Here is a 12,899-nt window from a genome sequence, read left to right as displayed (position 1 = left end):
TGTGTGTGTGTGTGTGTGTGTGTGTGTGTGTGTGTGTGTGTGTGTGTAGGAGCTGAGATAAAAGGAGCTAAATACACACACACACCACATCTTCTTTATCCATTCATCTGCCTGTGAACATTTAGGTTGTTTCCATGTCTTGGCTATTGCAAACAGTGCTGCTGAAAACATAAGGGGTGCGTGTTCTGATGGCCATTCTGACAAGTGTCAGGCGGGTACTTCATTGTAACTTGATTTGCATTTTAATAATTAGCAATGTTGAGCACCTTTTTTATGTGCCTACTGGCTATTTGCATTTCTTTTTTGGAGAAATGTCTAGGTATTCTGTTCATTTTTTGATTGGGTTGTTTGGCTTTTCTGTTGCTGTTATTGAATTGTATGAGCTGCTTAGAAATTAAGTCCTTGGTCACATCGTTTGCAAATATTTTCTCCCAATCCATAGGTTGTTTTTTCATTTTGCCTATGGTTTCCTTTGCTGCACAAAAGCTTGTAGGTTTGATAAGGTACAATTTATTTTTGCTTTTATTTCTATTGCCTTGGGAGACTGACCAAAGGCATTGTTGTAACATTGTTACAGTTTATATCAGAATGTTTTTAATATGTTCTCTTCTGGGAGTTTTATGGTGTCATATTTTTAAGTCTTCAAGCCGCTTTAAGTTTATTGTGTACTGGTGTGAGGGTATGTTCTGATTTTATTGATTTACACTGTCCTCCATGTTTTCTGTTCGTAAGAAGATGCAGGAGAAATTGGTCAGTTAGCCTGTTTTCCTCAGCCCTCTCTCTTTCAGCAGTTGTGAAAGTACAAGCAGATTCGCTTCTTTTTCCCTCTGTTGGGAGTTGCCTGACTTCCTCTTCCTGGAACTAGGGCCTCTGTCCTTGTCAGGGGCTACTTCTAGAAATCAGACAACTGCGTAATAACAGAAAGTAAAGAAGGTGTAGTGTACCTTAAATCAGTGACCTAATTTCATTCTCTGTACCTTCTCCATTCCTCAATAGGAAGACTAAAATTAGAACTACAGGCTGGTTTGCTTTCTCAAAATTTTATGTCAGGAAAAGATTTTTTTTTTTTCATGTCAGGCTGGTTTATCCTTAAAGATGCCTTGGCTGTGATAACCCCAGCTCCTTTTAGTACTTATATTCACCACAGGAAAGCATGAAAGTGGTACAGAAATCCCTTCTCACACCATAGCCAGATTCACTAGCCCTGTCTGTAAAAAGTCTACAAAAGCTGACCTTATCTGCTTCAGCAACTGATATTCCACATTGACTGCTTCTCTTTTAGCAAGAGGCAGTTGTGAACAATGGGGAGAGGAAAAGGAACACATGTTTTCCTGTTCAACTTCCAATAAAAGTACAAAAGATGAGCAATTGTAACTACTTAAAATAAAATTTTCAAAAGGCACAATGGTGGAGCCTCTCATTTTAACTACAAAGGATTTACTTCTGCAAAGTATATTTCCTTTCCTGGTCAGTTAGCTCAACTGGTAGTTTGGTAGGTTGGCAGTCTATTTATAATTTGTCCTATATGTGAGTGCACACACATGTGCAAGCATGTATGCACTTTTTAGAGGCAATAATGATGTACAGACCTAAGAGTTCCCCTACCTCCATTTTGTCTGTCCTCACTTTCCTTTTCAGATACAGACATCGCAGGGTAGTTTCAGTTATTATTCCCCGGAACTTCTGTAAGGAAATAAAAACATTTAGAATGAGAAATTCTCATTGCCGATACTATTTGATTTAAACATATACTTAAGAAACTTGGAATTTGACCTCTAAAATCCAAAATAAATCTACCTCTAAAAATACATATGCTAAATTTTAGAATTCATTTCAAACATCCTTATCATAAAGTTATAGTTTTAAAACTTGGGAAATAAGTTCCACTTTCTAGCAACCAAATCTAAGCTGATAACTATAATCTGTCAGAAAGATTAGCTGAAACTTAGAAAGAGGAAAAAGAAATTATTGGGTGATCTTTCAGTGAAGTTCTGGGTCCATACCTTTGATTAGTTTTTTATTGACTGGAGTATTCTATAACTCCAGCGGGCAGCAGTTAACTTATGGATTTTCATCTAATATAGATACAAATATTTTATGTCGAGTGGAACAGATAATTCCAAAATTTAGGACTAACTTTAGGCGCCAGTGAGTTAATAATAGTTGGATGTAAAATGAGAAATGAAGTGCTGGTTATTGTGACAAATTGATCAGTGCATGCTTTCTATAAAAGTATCCAAAATTTTTAAAAAGTAAAATGAAATATTGTGTATGCCAAAAAAATTCACATGTGCTGCAAGTTTTGTACCCCAACCTAAGGTCTGTTTCTTCTGCCAGCAGAATCTGTGTGCTCCTAACCAACAGTAGCTATTCTAGCATCACCACTCTTGAGGCACCCTGAGAGATCTCAGGAACCCCCACAGTAGGTTCAAATCCCACAGGGCCATCAGCAGCTTTGAGAGGGTAGCTTGGCTAAATGCACACAGGCAGTACAGCTCAGAATGTGAAATGGTTATGACATTTAACAGCCAGCCAGGGACCTGACTAATGAGTATTTAGCTAGAACCAGGCATTCACCCAATCCTCTGATGCTCTCTGCATGCACATCACATAACATAGCAGCCAGCTGGAAAGTACATTTAAGCTGTTAAATTCAGAGGAGGAGTGGAAGAATGTGAGGGAAGGGAAGAAGAAATGCAGTGTGGGAGGAAAAAGGGAAGAGATGGAGCAAAAAAAAAAAAAAAGGATTAGGAGCCAGAGAACTGGGTTTCATATCAAAGTCTGCTACTAATCAACAACATGTTTGAGGTCTTTACTGCATTAGTAATAAAGAACATTTTCTTGAAAAATAAAAAATAACAATGTGACTTGAGACAAGTTATTAACCACTTCATGTCTCAAATTTCTCCTACAATGAGACTATTTAAAAAAAAACAGAAAATAAATTAAGCAGATATAAGATGGAGGAAAAACTTGATAAGGAATAAATTTGTCAGAGAGAGGTTTAGGGGTAATTATGCATGACAAACTAAATACAACATTAGTTTCCATTAGAGGGCTAAGAAGAAGAGCTGTGAGAGGATTAAATAACATTTGACAATGTCTCCCACAGTAAAAAAAGTAGTCAATCAATAAATGTCAATATTTTAACATTTTAATATACATGCCTACAGCCCTGGGTATTCGTTGGAAGGAATGATGCTAAAGCTGAAACTCCAGTACTTTGGCCACCTCATGCGAAGAGTTGACTCGTTGGAAAAGACTCAGATGCTGGGAGGGATTGGGGGCAGGAGGAGAAGGGGATGACAGAGGATGAGATGCTGGATGGCATCACTGACTCGGTGGACGTGAGTTTGAGTGTACTCCAGGAGTTGGTGATGGACAGGGAGGCCTGGTGTGCTGCGATTCATGGAGTCACAAAGAGTTGGACATGACTGAGCAACTGAACTGAACTGACTGATCAGGTTGGTGAAAAAAATTTAAGTCTAATAATACTGTGTCTGAGAGAAAGTGGAACTACTGGAACACTTACACACTGTTGCTGATATTAAAAATTGGACAACTACTTTGGAAAACAATTTGGCCTTATCCAATAAAGCTGATGGAGCATTTACCCTATAACCCAGCTAGTCCATCTTATGAATATACCCAAGGGAAACTGTCATAATACATCACATACAAGGACGTGTGCTGTTATCATTGCTCTCAACAGCAAAACTGGAAACCAACCAAATGGCTATAACGGTAGAAGAGAGAAGTAACTTGTGGTATGTTCATAAAATGGAAGGCTACATAGTAGTGAAAACAAGTGAGCTAAGTTATACATATTAATATTGTTAAATTTCAGGAATATAATATTTAGGGAAAAAACAAACTGCGAAAGAATACATAAAGTATTATTCCACTTACATAAAGATCATGAAAAACTATATCATCAGGGATAAATACGTTCAAGGTAAATCTCTAAAGAAAAACAAGGGAATAAAAAATACAAAATTCAGGACAGAGGTAGGAAAAGGGAGGGGAAGTGGGATGGAAAAAGCATACTGAGAACTTCAAGCTACACTCGTGCTCATGGTGTTATTCTTTAGAACTTACAATTTGTTATAAACTTCATATCTATTCAATATATGATAATAACTGAAAAATTAAAGTGAACCTGGCGGTGGTGGCTGAGTCACTCAGTCGTGTCCGACTCCTGTGACCCCGTGGACTGCAGCTGCCAGGCTTCTCTGTTCATGGGATTCTCTGGGCAAGAACACTGCAGTGGGCTGCCATTTCCCTCTCCAGGAGAGTGAACATATCAGGTAGGAAATTCTCTTCCCCTCTTACTCAGGAAAGTCATTTTCTAAATAACACTTATTAAAAGAGTAGGCCCAATTCAGGTTATTACGTTAAAATTTTTATTTTGCAATAACTTTAAACTTACAAAAGAGCTGCAAAAATAGTATATAGAGGATTTCCATACACTCTCCACCCACCTTCTTATGTTAATATCTTATATAACCATAAAACAATGAACAAACTAAGAAATTAACCTTGGTATAATACTATTAACCAAAGTATAGAAAATATTTATTTATTTCCAATTCTTCCCACTAATGTTGTCATGTTGTTGTTCCAGGACCTAATCCAGGATCCCATGCTACATTTACATGTATGCCTCGTTCAACCTGTGAGTGTTCTTCATTCTTTCCTTGTTTTTCATGATCTTGACAGTGTTGAAGGGTACTGGCCAGCTCTCTTATAGAACTTGAGTTTGGTGTGCCCTTCTCATTGTGTCATATCAGGGGGTACATGCTGTCACATGCACTCCTAGTGATGTGAACCTGGAATGCTTAGCTAAGCTGGTGTCTGCCAGAACTTCTCACTGCAAACTTACTATCTTTCCCTTTACAATTAGTAAAAATTTGGGAGGGAGAAATCAAAACATTTTAAAAAGAAGATTGAAAAACAGAGTCATAAATAAGTCATCAAGGAAAAGTCAAGAAATAATAATACCAGCCTTTATAAGACAGTTATAGAAACAAAAGTTCTTTCATTTAGACATGAGAGTCTAATGGTAGAAATGAAAGGTCCCACCTTGAACTGATAACTTCCATGTTGCCTAGACTTTGAAATGAACTGCCTAACATAGAAATGGGGTGGAGGGTGGAGTACTGATCTACCAATCTATTAGATTAGAGTTCCAACTGGCATCACACTGCAAACCAACTTCAAGTTCCCCCAAGCCACAGCTGTGATTCTGAACTGCCAGCATCCTGTACCCTCCCCACATTTGTGTATAAAAACTAGCAAATTTACAAACTGCAAAGTATTAGAGAAAGTCTTTATAATTAGCATAGTCTGAAAACTGCATAAACTAAAACACAGTGTAGTCTAGCAAGGGCATATTTGTGATGCAAACATAGCCAATGACTCAGTACCAGAATATCACAGACAGCATGCACACAGTCATTACTTTCAAAAAGCAAATCTGTCTTCCAGAGAAGAGAGCTCTTTACCAACGAAGGAACAAAGCCTGGGTTGACTTGAATGCTTATGAGAATTTGAGGGAAGGACTCTCACATAGAAGAGATGTGCCCATCATCCCTGGACTAAAAGAAGAGCCACATTTCCTCAAAACAGTTGTGTAAAACCATGGATGCTTCCAGTCTACTCCATTAAGGTTTCTCTGTGTTAGCTATTATAGCCGATGCACAAATCCCCAGAGTTACCCCAGAAATCAGTGTTGCTCTGTCTCAATCCCCACCCCCATGAATCTCAGAAAAGGTTAAAGAAGTTTTCTGCTTAATTCTTTCTTCTTTTTTAAAAAACTCAACAGAAGCACCTATACTAAGGGCTGCCCTGGTGGCTCAGAGGGTAAAGCATCTACCCGCAATGCGGGAGACTCAGGTTTGATCCCTGGGTTGGGAAGATCCCCTGGAGAAGGAAATGGCAACCCACTCTGGTACTCTTCCCTGGAAAATCCCATGGACGGAGAAGTCTGGTAAGCTATAGTCAGTCCATGGGGTCACAAAGAGCTGGACACGACTGAGCAACTGCACCTATACTAAAAAAAAAAAAAAAAAAAATCAAAAGCAAGTCTTACCCTGAAATGCTTTTAAAAGGCACAGAACTGAAAACTGCCAGAACTCCACACTACACCTCTCTTCTTAGTGGCAGTCCTTGCCTTACACCTCCCTTATTTCAACCATAAATTCTGACAGGAAAACACTTTACGAAAACAAAGATTTTCTAAACTTAGCAACTTTAAACCTGTGGTTGGGGAAGGAAGAGTTTGAAATACCTACTAGTCTATGAGGCCACTTAGATGGCTATATCTCCTTCAGTTTCCTATGTCTGATTCCTGGCTTCTGGGAACTTGTCAAATTCTGTGCACGTGTTTGTGTGTGTATTTTAAAATTGTTTCCTTTAAATAGGGAAAATGAAGAGAGCTTCAAAACCCTTGTCTGCAACCTGCTTCTTCCAAAGGTGGTTCATGGATCCCTCATAACCTTCCAATTAACTTGGATTTGGTTTCAAGTGATTTAAAGCAAAAAGAATATAGGATGAATATCAAACAAAACTTCAAACACAATGGAACAGAAAAAATCCTGCAAAACAGAAAAGTTTCTTAGCCACTGCTTTTACTTTTAAAATCATGGTCTTCCCCAGGAGTTATCTGCTCAGCCTATAAGACAGGCTTTGTAAAGCAACTGTGTACTACAGAACCCACTCTTTTCTGCCTAGAGTTTTAATTTGGGTCTGAACAAATGTTGGGAGTCCACATAATCTCCTGGCACTTGTAATTTTGCTGTCTTGCAGAGAAAGTTCCTTATTAGGTAGTGTAACACTGGGGCTTTGGGATAATTTATTTTCCCTTTCTTTCAGTCTATAAACGTGAGTCAGTGTTTTACTAAGCTGGTCTTGACTATTTTACACATACATGTAGTTAACAAGTATCTGTTCAATGGAATCTTAGAAACTAAATGCTATGTTCTTTTTTCAACAAATTTTATTTGTTTTAAAATTGGGAGCAAGAGTGAGATAATAGAAAGAGTGCTGACTATTGGGGAGCTTGGACACCCCTATACTATTCTAAGCTGGATTCCTAAATTATCTGTACTTGGGCTTCCCAGGTAGTGTTAGTGGTAAAGAACCCACCTGCCAGTGCAGGAGACATAAGAGACTTGGGTTCGATCCCTGGGTTGGGAAGATCCCTTGAAGGAGGAAATGGCAACCCACTCCAGTACTCTTGCCTGGAGAATCCCATGGCCAGAGGAGCCTGGCAGGCTACGGTCCATGGCGTCGCAGAGTCGGTCACGACTGAAGCAACTAAGCACAGCACAGCACAAACAAATGACACTCCCCTCAGTTTTCTAGCTTTTCTCACCTACAATAAAAGGCAATACCTGTCATTTCCCTTTATCACTCCCTGCCCCACCAAAATTTAATGTAAAGCAGGTTTTTTTTCCAAAAGCTATTATGTAGAGCAAGGAGGTTTCAGAACCCTATTCTGAACTGGATTAAGGGTAGAGGGGAGAAAGAAGAAGGGACTTCCTCTCCTTCAACTTGAATAACTCTGACTTTATCTGGGATTTTTCTATATTCTAAATGGAAAAAATAGTTTCTCCTGCTAAAAAAATGTTAGAAGGTCAGCTGGTGCTTCTGGGGTAAGTGCTTACTTGAGCAAGTGAAAATGTATGTCTGTAGACAGAACTTAACCTCTAGCTAGTCCTTAAATAGCCTCTCTCAGTGTACCTAACACTGGCATCTATGTGGTCTTAACACAAATTACCAACAAAAGCTGGAACTACTGGGAACCACGGAAAATATTTCACCTCCTCACCCCCATCTTTTCTACTCCCACGGTCACACCACAGTTCATTAAGACATTTAGTCTTCTCTTCCCTTGTTTTCATGACAATTAATTATGGTTTTCCTCCACGCCTCTTTGACAGCTCTGCAGTGTGATCTGGTAATTATGTACAGATGTGAGAGCTGGACCATAAAGAAGGCAGAGCACTGAAGAATTGATGCTTTCGAACTGTGGTGCTGGAGAAGACTCGAGAGTCTCTTGGACAGCAAGTAAATCAACCCTGAATACTCACTGGAAGGACTGATGCTGAAGCTGAAGCTCCAATACTGTGGCCACCCAATGCGAAGAGCCAACTCATTGGAAAAGACCCTGATGCTGGGAAAGGTTGAAGGCAGGAGAAGAAGATAACAGACTGGACAAATTCTGGGAGACAGTGAGGGATAGGGAGGCCTGGCATGCTGCAGCCCATGGGGTCGTAAAGAGTCATACATGACTTAGTGACTGAAAGCTGAAACTCCAATACTTTGGCCACTTGATGTGAAGAGCTGACTTATTTGAAAAGACCCTGATGCTGGGAAAGATTGAGGGCAGGAGGAGAAGGGGACGACAGAGGATGAGATGGTTGGATGGCATCACCAACTCAATGGACATGGGTTTGGGTAGACTCGGTAGTTGGTGATGGACAGGGAGGCCTGGTGTGCTGCAGTTCATGGGGTCACAAAGAGTCGCACATGACTGAGCAAATGAACTGAACTAGCAACTGAACAACAGTGTGATGTAGTGGAATTAGGCTGTTCAGTTCAGTCTCTCAGTGGTGTCCAACTCTTTGCAACCCTGTAAATCATAGCACACCAGGCCTCCCTGTCCATCACCAACTCCAAGAGTTCACTCAAACTCATGTCCATCAAGTTGGTGATGCCATCCAGTCATCTCATCCTTTGTCAGCCCCTTCTCCTCCTGCCCTCAATCCCTTCCAGCATCATGGTCTTTTCCAATGAGTCAACTCTTTGCATGAGGTGGCCAAAATATTGGAGTTTCAGCTTCAGCATCAGTCCCTCCAATGAACACCCAGGACTGATCTCCTTTAGGATGGACTGGTTGGATCTCCTTCACTAAACCTTGGAGGCAGCACTATCAAATGTATGACTTTGGTCTAGTGAGATAATCACTCTGAACTTCTCCTTATCTCTCACATGAGCATAATCACTTCACCTTGGTTGCAAGGACTCTTTGCAACACAGAGGAGCCTGAGAGGTTCCTCTGTCCATGGAATTTTCCAGGCAAGAATACTGGAGTGGGTTGCCATTTCCTCCTCTGGGGGATCTTCCTGACCCATGGCTCGAACCCAGGTCTCTTACATCCCCTGCACTGACAGGTAAATTCTTTACCACTAGCGCCACCTGGGAAGCTCCCTATGTAAGATAAAGTATATCAAGTATTTTTTTACAGTGCCTTGCACATATTTAGGTAAGCTTCCTCCAAGGCACTGTTCTTATCCCTGTTTTTTGTGTGGGTTCTTCCCTGAGTTATGTATGATATCATATCCCCTCACTGCATCTCTAGCCCTGAGTTCTAAAGCTATCTCTAGTACCAAACTTAAACAGTTGGACATTTCCTCTTAGGTGGTCACTTGCATCTCAAGATAAACATATTCTAAAATGACCTTACCTTACCTTTTCTGCTAGTTAGCATATCTGTTCCTCTGCCTTATTATTCTGTAACTTGTTTGTAAAATTTAAGGGTTACCATCTGGTCCTCCTCTGATCACCTGTCAGGTTCTATAAATTCCATCTGAGGGTCTCCTGAAGCTACTAACTCCTTTGTAATCCCTCTAATATATCAGATTCTTCATACTTACTCCTGGATTCAATTTCCTGTGATTTGCTTCCAATTTTATAAACTGTCCACTGCTGCCCTAGAGTGGACAGTGGTCATGACTTCTTACCAGCTCAGAAACCTTCAGTGGCTTCCCATGGGTTACTGAATGAAGTTCAGCCACACATACAAGATGCTCTAGTTTGAACTCAAACTGTTCTTTCATCTTTCTTTTCCACTATTTACCTTTACTCAAAATGGCCTATGTACTTTTCCCTCTATATGGCCCATGCTTTCCTGCACCTATGCCATTGCTCACACTGTTCCTTCCAAGGCTAATGCCCTACTCTGTATCAGTCAAAATCTTTCAAAGGTTAACTTTCAAAGGCCTGTTCAAATCCCATGAACTTCTCAATGACATTTCTCTGCTTCCCTGATCCAAAAATAATATTTCTCCCATTCCAACTCCCATACCACTTGGTTGACACTATTTCCCTAAAACTAATAGTTGTTCTTGTACTATAATTATTTTTCTCAACTTCATCCATCTTGGCAAGTGTGAAAATGCCTACATAATTTCTGTATCCTCTAAAGCCCTAGCACAGGGCCTGGCTTCTAAATAGGAGATCAGATGTAAAAAAAAAAATTGTGAACTTGAAAAAAGAATAAAGACCAGCAATTGGTGAGTTCATTAAGAAAATCAGACCAAGGAAATCCTTTCTGAATAATACATGTTATAAGGTGTCTCCTTCTAATAATTTCATCAAGACAACTGCCATCAAGAATACACTTTATCTGATGATTTATCCGGGATCTATACATCTCTCAGTTAAAACCAACCCAAAGAGACATTCTCCTTAGGTGAACTACTTCATTAGATACACATGTGGCAGCCAGAAAGTGGGGACAATCTGTGACTTACATAACTTCAAATCCTAAACTCTAAAGGGTTTTCTGGCTCCACGTGCCACTTCTCTGCTGGTGGTCTATGCTCCATTACTCTACTTCATAGCTGAAGGCAGAACATTTCTAATGCTACCAGGTCAACAAGCTGTGGGAGTTCAAGTAACTCCCATGAGGCTCCTGGTGCCCACATATCCCCAGGAAGCACTGGCTTTGAGACTAAACTGGGAGTTGACAACTAAAGTTGTCAAGTGGTTTTCTCATGTCAAATGGGGTTTTACTGGGTCTCAGGAGAGTGAGCCACAGAGGGATCAGACTCAACCAAACTAAGCCCAAATGAGAAGAATCACATTGCCTTCCACTCCCACCAGGCATGTCTGAGCTGAAAGCCATCCTGGATCTTGCGTGGCCTCTCAGGTTCACTTTGGTTCTGAAAATTACAGAATCCCACAAATGGAAAAGCACTGGGAGATAAATGGTTCATTCTTTCACTCAGAGCAATCATCCCCAGCAACCCTGACCACCTTGCTTAAATACTTCCAGTGAAGAAGAAATCACTGTCTCTTAAGATAGCCTCTGCATTTTCAGACAACTCTATTTATAAATTCCTTTATTCATTAGATTTCTCCTGATCTTTATAAGCCCTGGAGGCAAACAAGGGCCAACAATAGGGCCTGCCTGAATTCTATCTTATCCTAGCTTGTGAGCACTGAGATTAACAAGCATGCAGACCTTGAGGGTGCTCCTTTATATATTTACCCTTCACCTACCATACCTTCCATCATGTGGCAATGTGGTCACCTGTGAGCCCTGAAATCTGGCTGATCCACCTACTACAAAAGCAGCAGACAATAAAATGAACTACGAGCACCTTATCTGTTTTTCAGCACAGATCTAGGACATCTTAGCTTTGCTGCTTGCCCTAATTCTTAAATGCACTCAACTCCAATCTTATTCAACCTCAAATCCTTTTAGGGATTTCAATTCTCTATTTTAGCTCCCAGAGATTTCCAATAACCTAACTCTACATATTTCAATTCCAATCCAACAAATTCAAATCATGTGCTAGCTCAATTGGTTGGGCCTACTTAGACAAATACTATGTAAAGCAAGAGTAATAGTTCTGCTTATTGCAGTACTGACAATAGATTGAGCAGGTGGGCACAATTATTTATTTTACAGGCTTCCTCAGCAACTCCAATTAATGGAGAATCCCTACACTCCCTTAATTTCAGTAACTTCTGATGGACTTCTTCTGAGTTATGCTGAGTGGTCAGTTGTATGGTTGATCTCAGGAAGCTGTGGAGTGTTTGATAAGGAAGCTACAGGATCCAAAAAGACAAATACGGTAAAAATTTGGGAACCAGATTTTAAACATGCTCACCCACGCCCTTGAAAGTTAACAGAACTCAATATTCGTGAATGTTTAACCATCTATGGAAATATTTTCTGAAGTAATCTGCTTAAGAGATGATTTACAAATGTGCTGATAAGATTAAAGTACAGCCTAAATAAATCTCAGCATGGGGCTTAGGTCCCTCTCTAAAAAGGGAGGCATGAAATTAAAATAGAACTAATCTAAGAGAAACTCTACTCATTAACACCAACATGTTGGTCATGAGAGAGTGAAGGAGTGACTGTTTTTAGAATAAAAATTATTCAACCACTATTTCAACCACTGCCTGGGGAAAAGTTTCTCTGATAATAATGCCAATCAGAATTATTTGGAAAGAAGTATCACTAGAACAGAACAGTTTATCAGACTATCAGAATACCATATCTTAATGTAAATACCACACAGAAACATCCAGTTCTCTTTGTTGTAATTCTGGGGCCTTGAATTTGGTTTCCTGGGTAGAGCTGGCCACTTGAAAGCAATGACCTAAACATTACAAGATTTCCCATGGTAAAACTTCTAAATTAGGTGTTTTGTTGATAAATTATTCTTTCCAGGAAGAAAAGAGTGAATTGATCCCCTAGGACCTGATTACTCTTAGGATAAGCCATAAATTGAACCAAATTTTTAAGCCCTGGATTGGTGATGACTACAGCAGGGTATAGATTTGAGAGGCCCGACCTTAGTAGTTTGTTGTCTCAGTCTCACTACCTCATTTTTCCACAACAATATGGTATTTATAAAATGCAGTGATTAGAGATTCATGAGCTCTAACATTTTAACTCAGCCCTGAGTCTGAGTCTTCTCATCTATACATAAGAAGGTTGGACAAGATAATTTCTACTGCCCTTTCCGGTCTTAGAATTATTCTTGCTATTAAAAATAACAAGATTTCAGTAAGGTGCCTAGTTACAAACTAAATTTACAACTAAACGGCCTTTCTAGATACTTATAATAAGCAGTTGAGGAAAAAATGGGAAAAGT

At 39.8% G+C, this 12,899-nt stretch overlaps 1 long non-coding RNA gene across 1 annotated transcript in view; it reads right to left on the bottom strand.

The window, feature by feature from the left end:
* The window catches only part of LOC120878606, a 12,262-nt gene extending 2,703 nt beyond the window's left edge, over positions 1–9,559 (bottom strand). Inside the window, exons 1-2 of the long non-coding RNA XR_005724599.1 lie at positions 9,548–9,559; positions 3,623–3,626 (exon numbers count right to left, since the gene is read on the bottom strand). This is a non-coding gene — a long non-coding RNA (uncharacterized LOC120878606). The remainder of the gene's footprint in view (positions 1–3,622; positions 3,627–9,547) is intronic.
* Between the last annotated feature and the right edge of the window lie 3,340 nt (positions 9,560–12,899).

This window comes from Oryx dammah, unplaced genomic scaffold (genome assembly GCF_014754425.2).
Source record: "Oryx dammah isolate SB20612 unplaced genomic scaffold, SCBI_Odam_1.1 HiC_scaffold_1, whole genome shotgun sequence".
Classification (NCBI taxonomy): domain Eukaryota; kingdom Metazoa; phylum Chordata; class Mammalia; order Artiodactyla; family Bovidae; genus Oryx; species Oryx dammah.
This window is presented reverse-complemented; position numbering and strand designations above follow the sequence as displayed.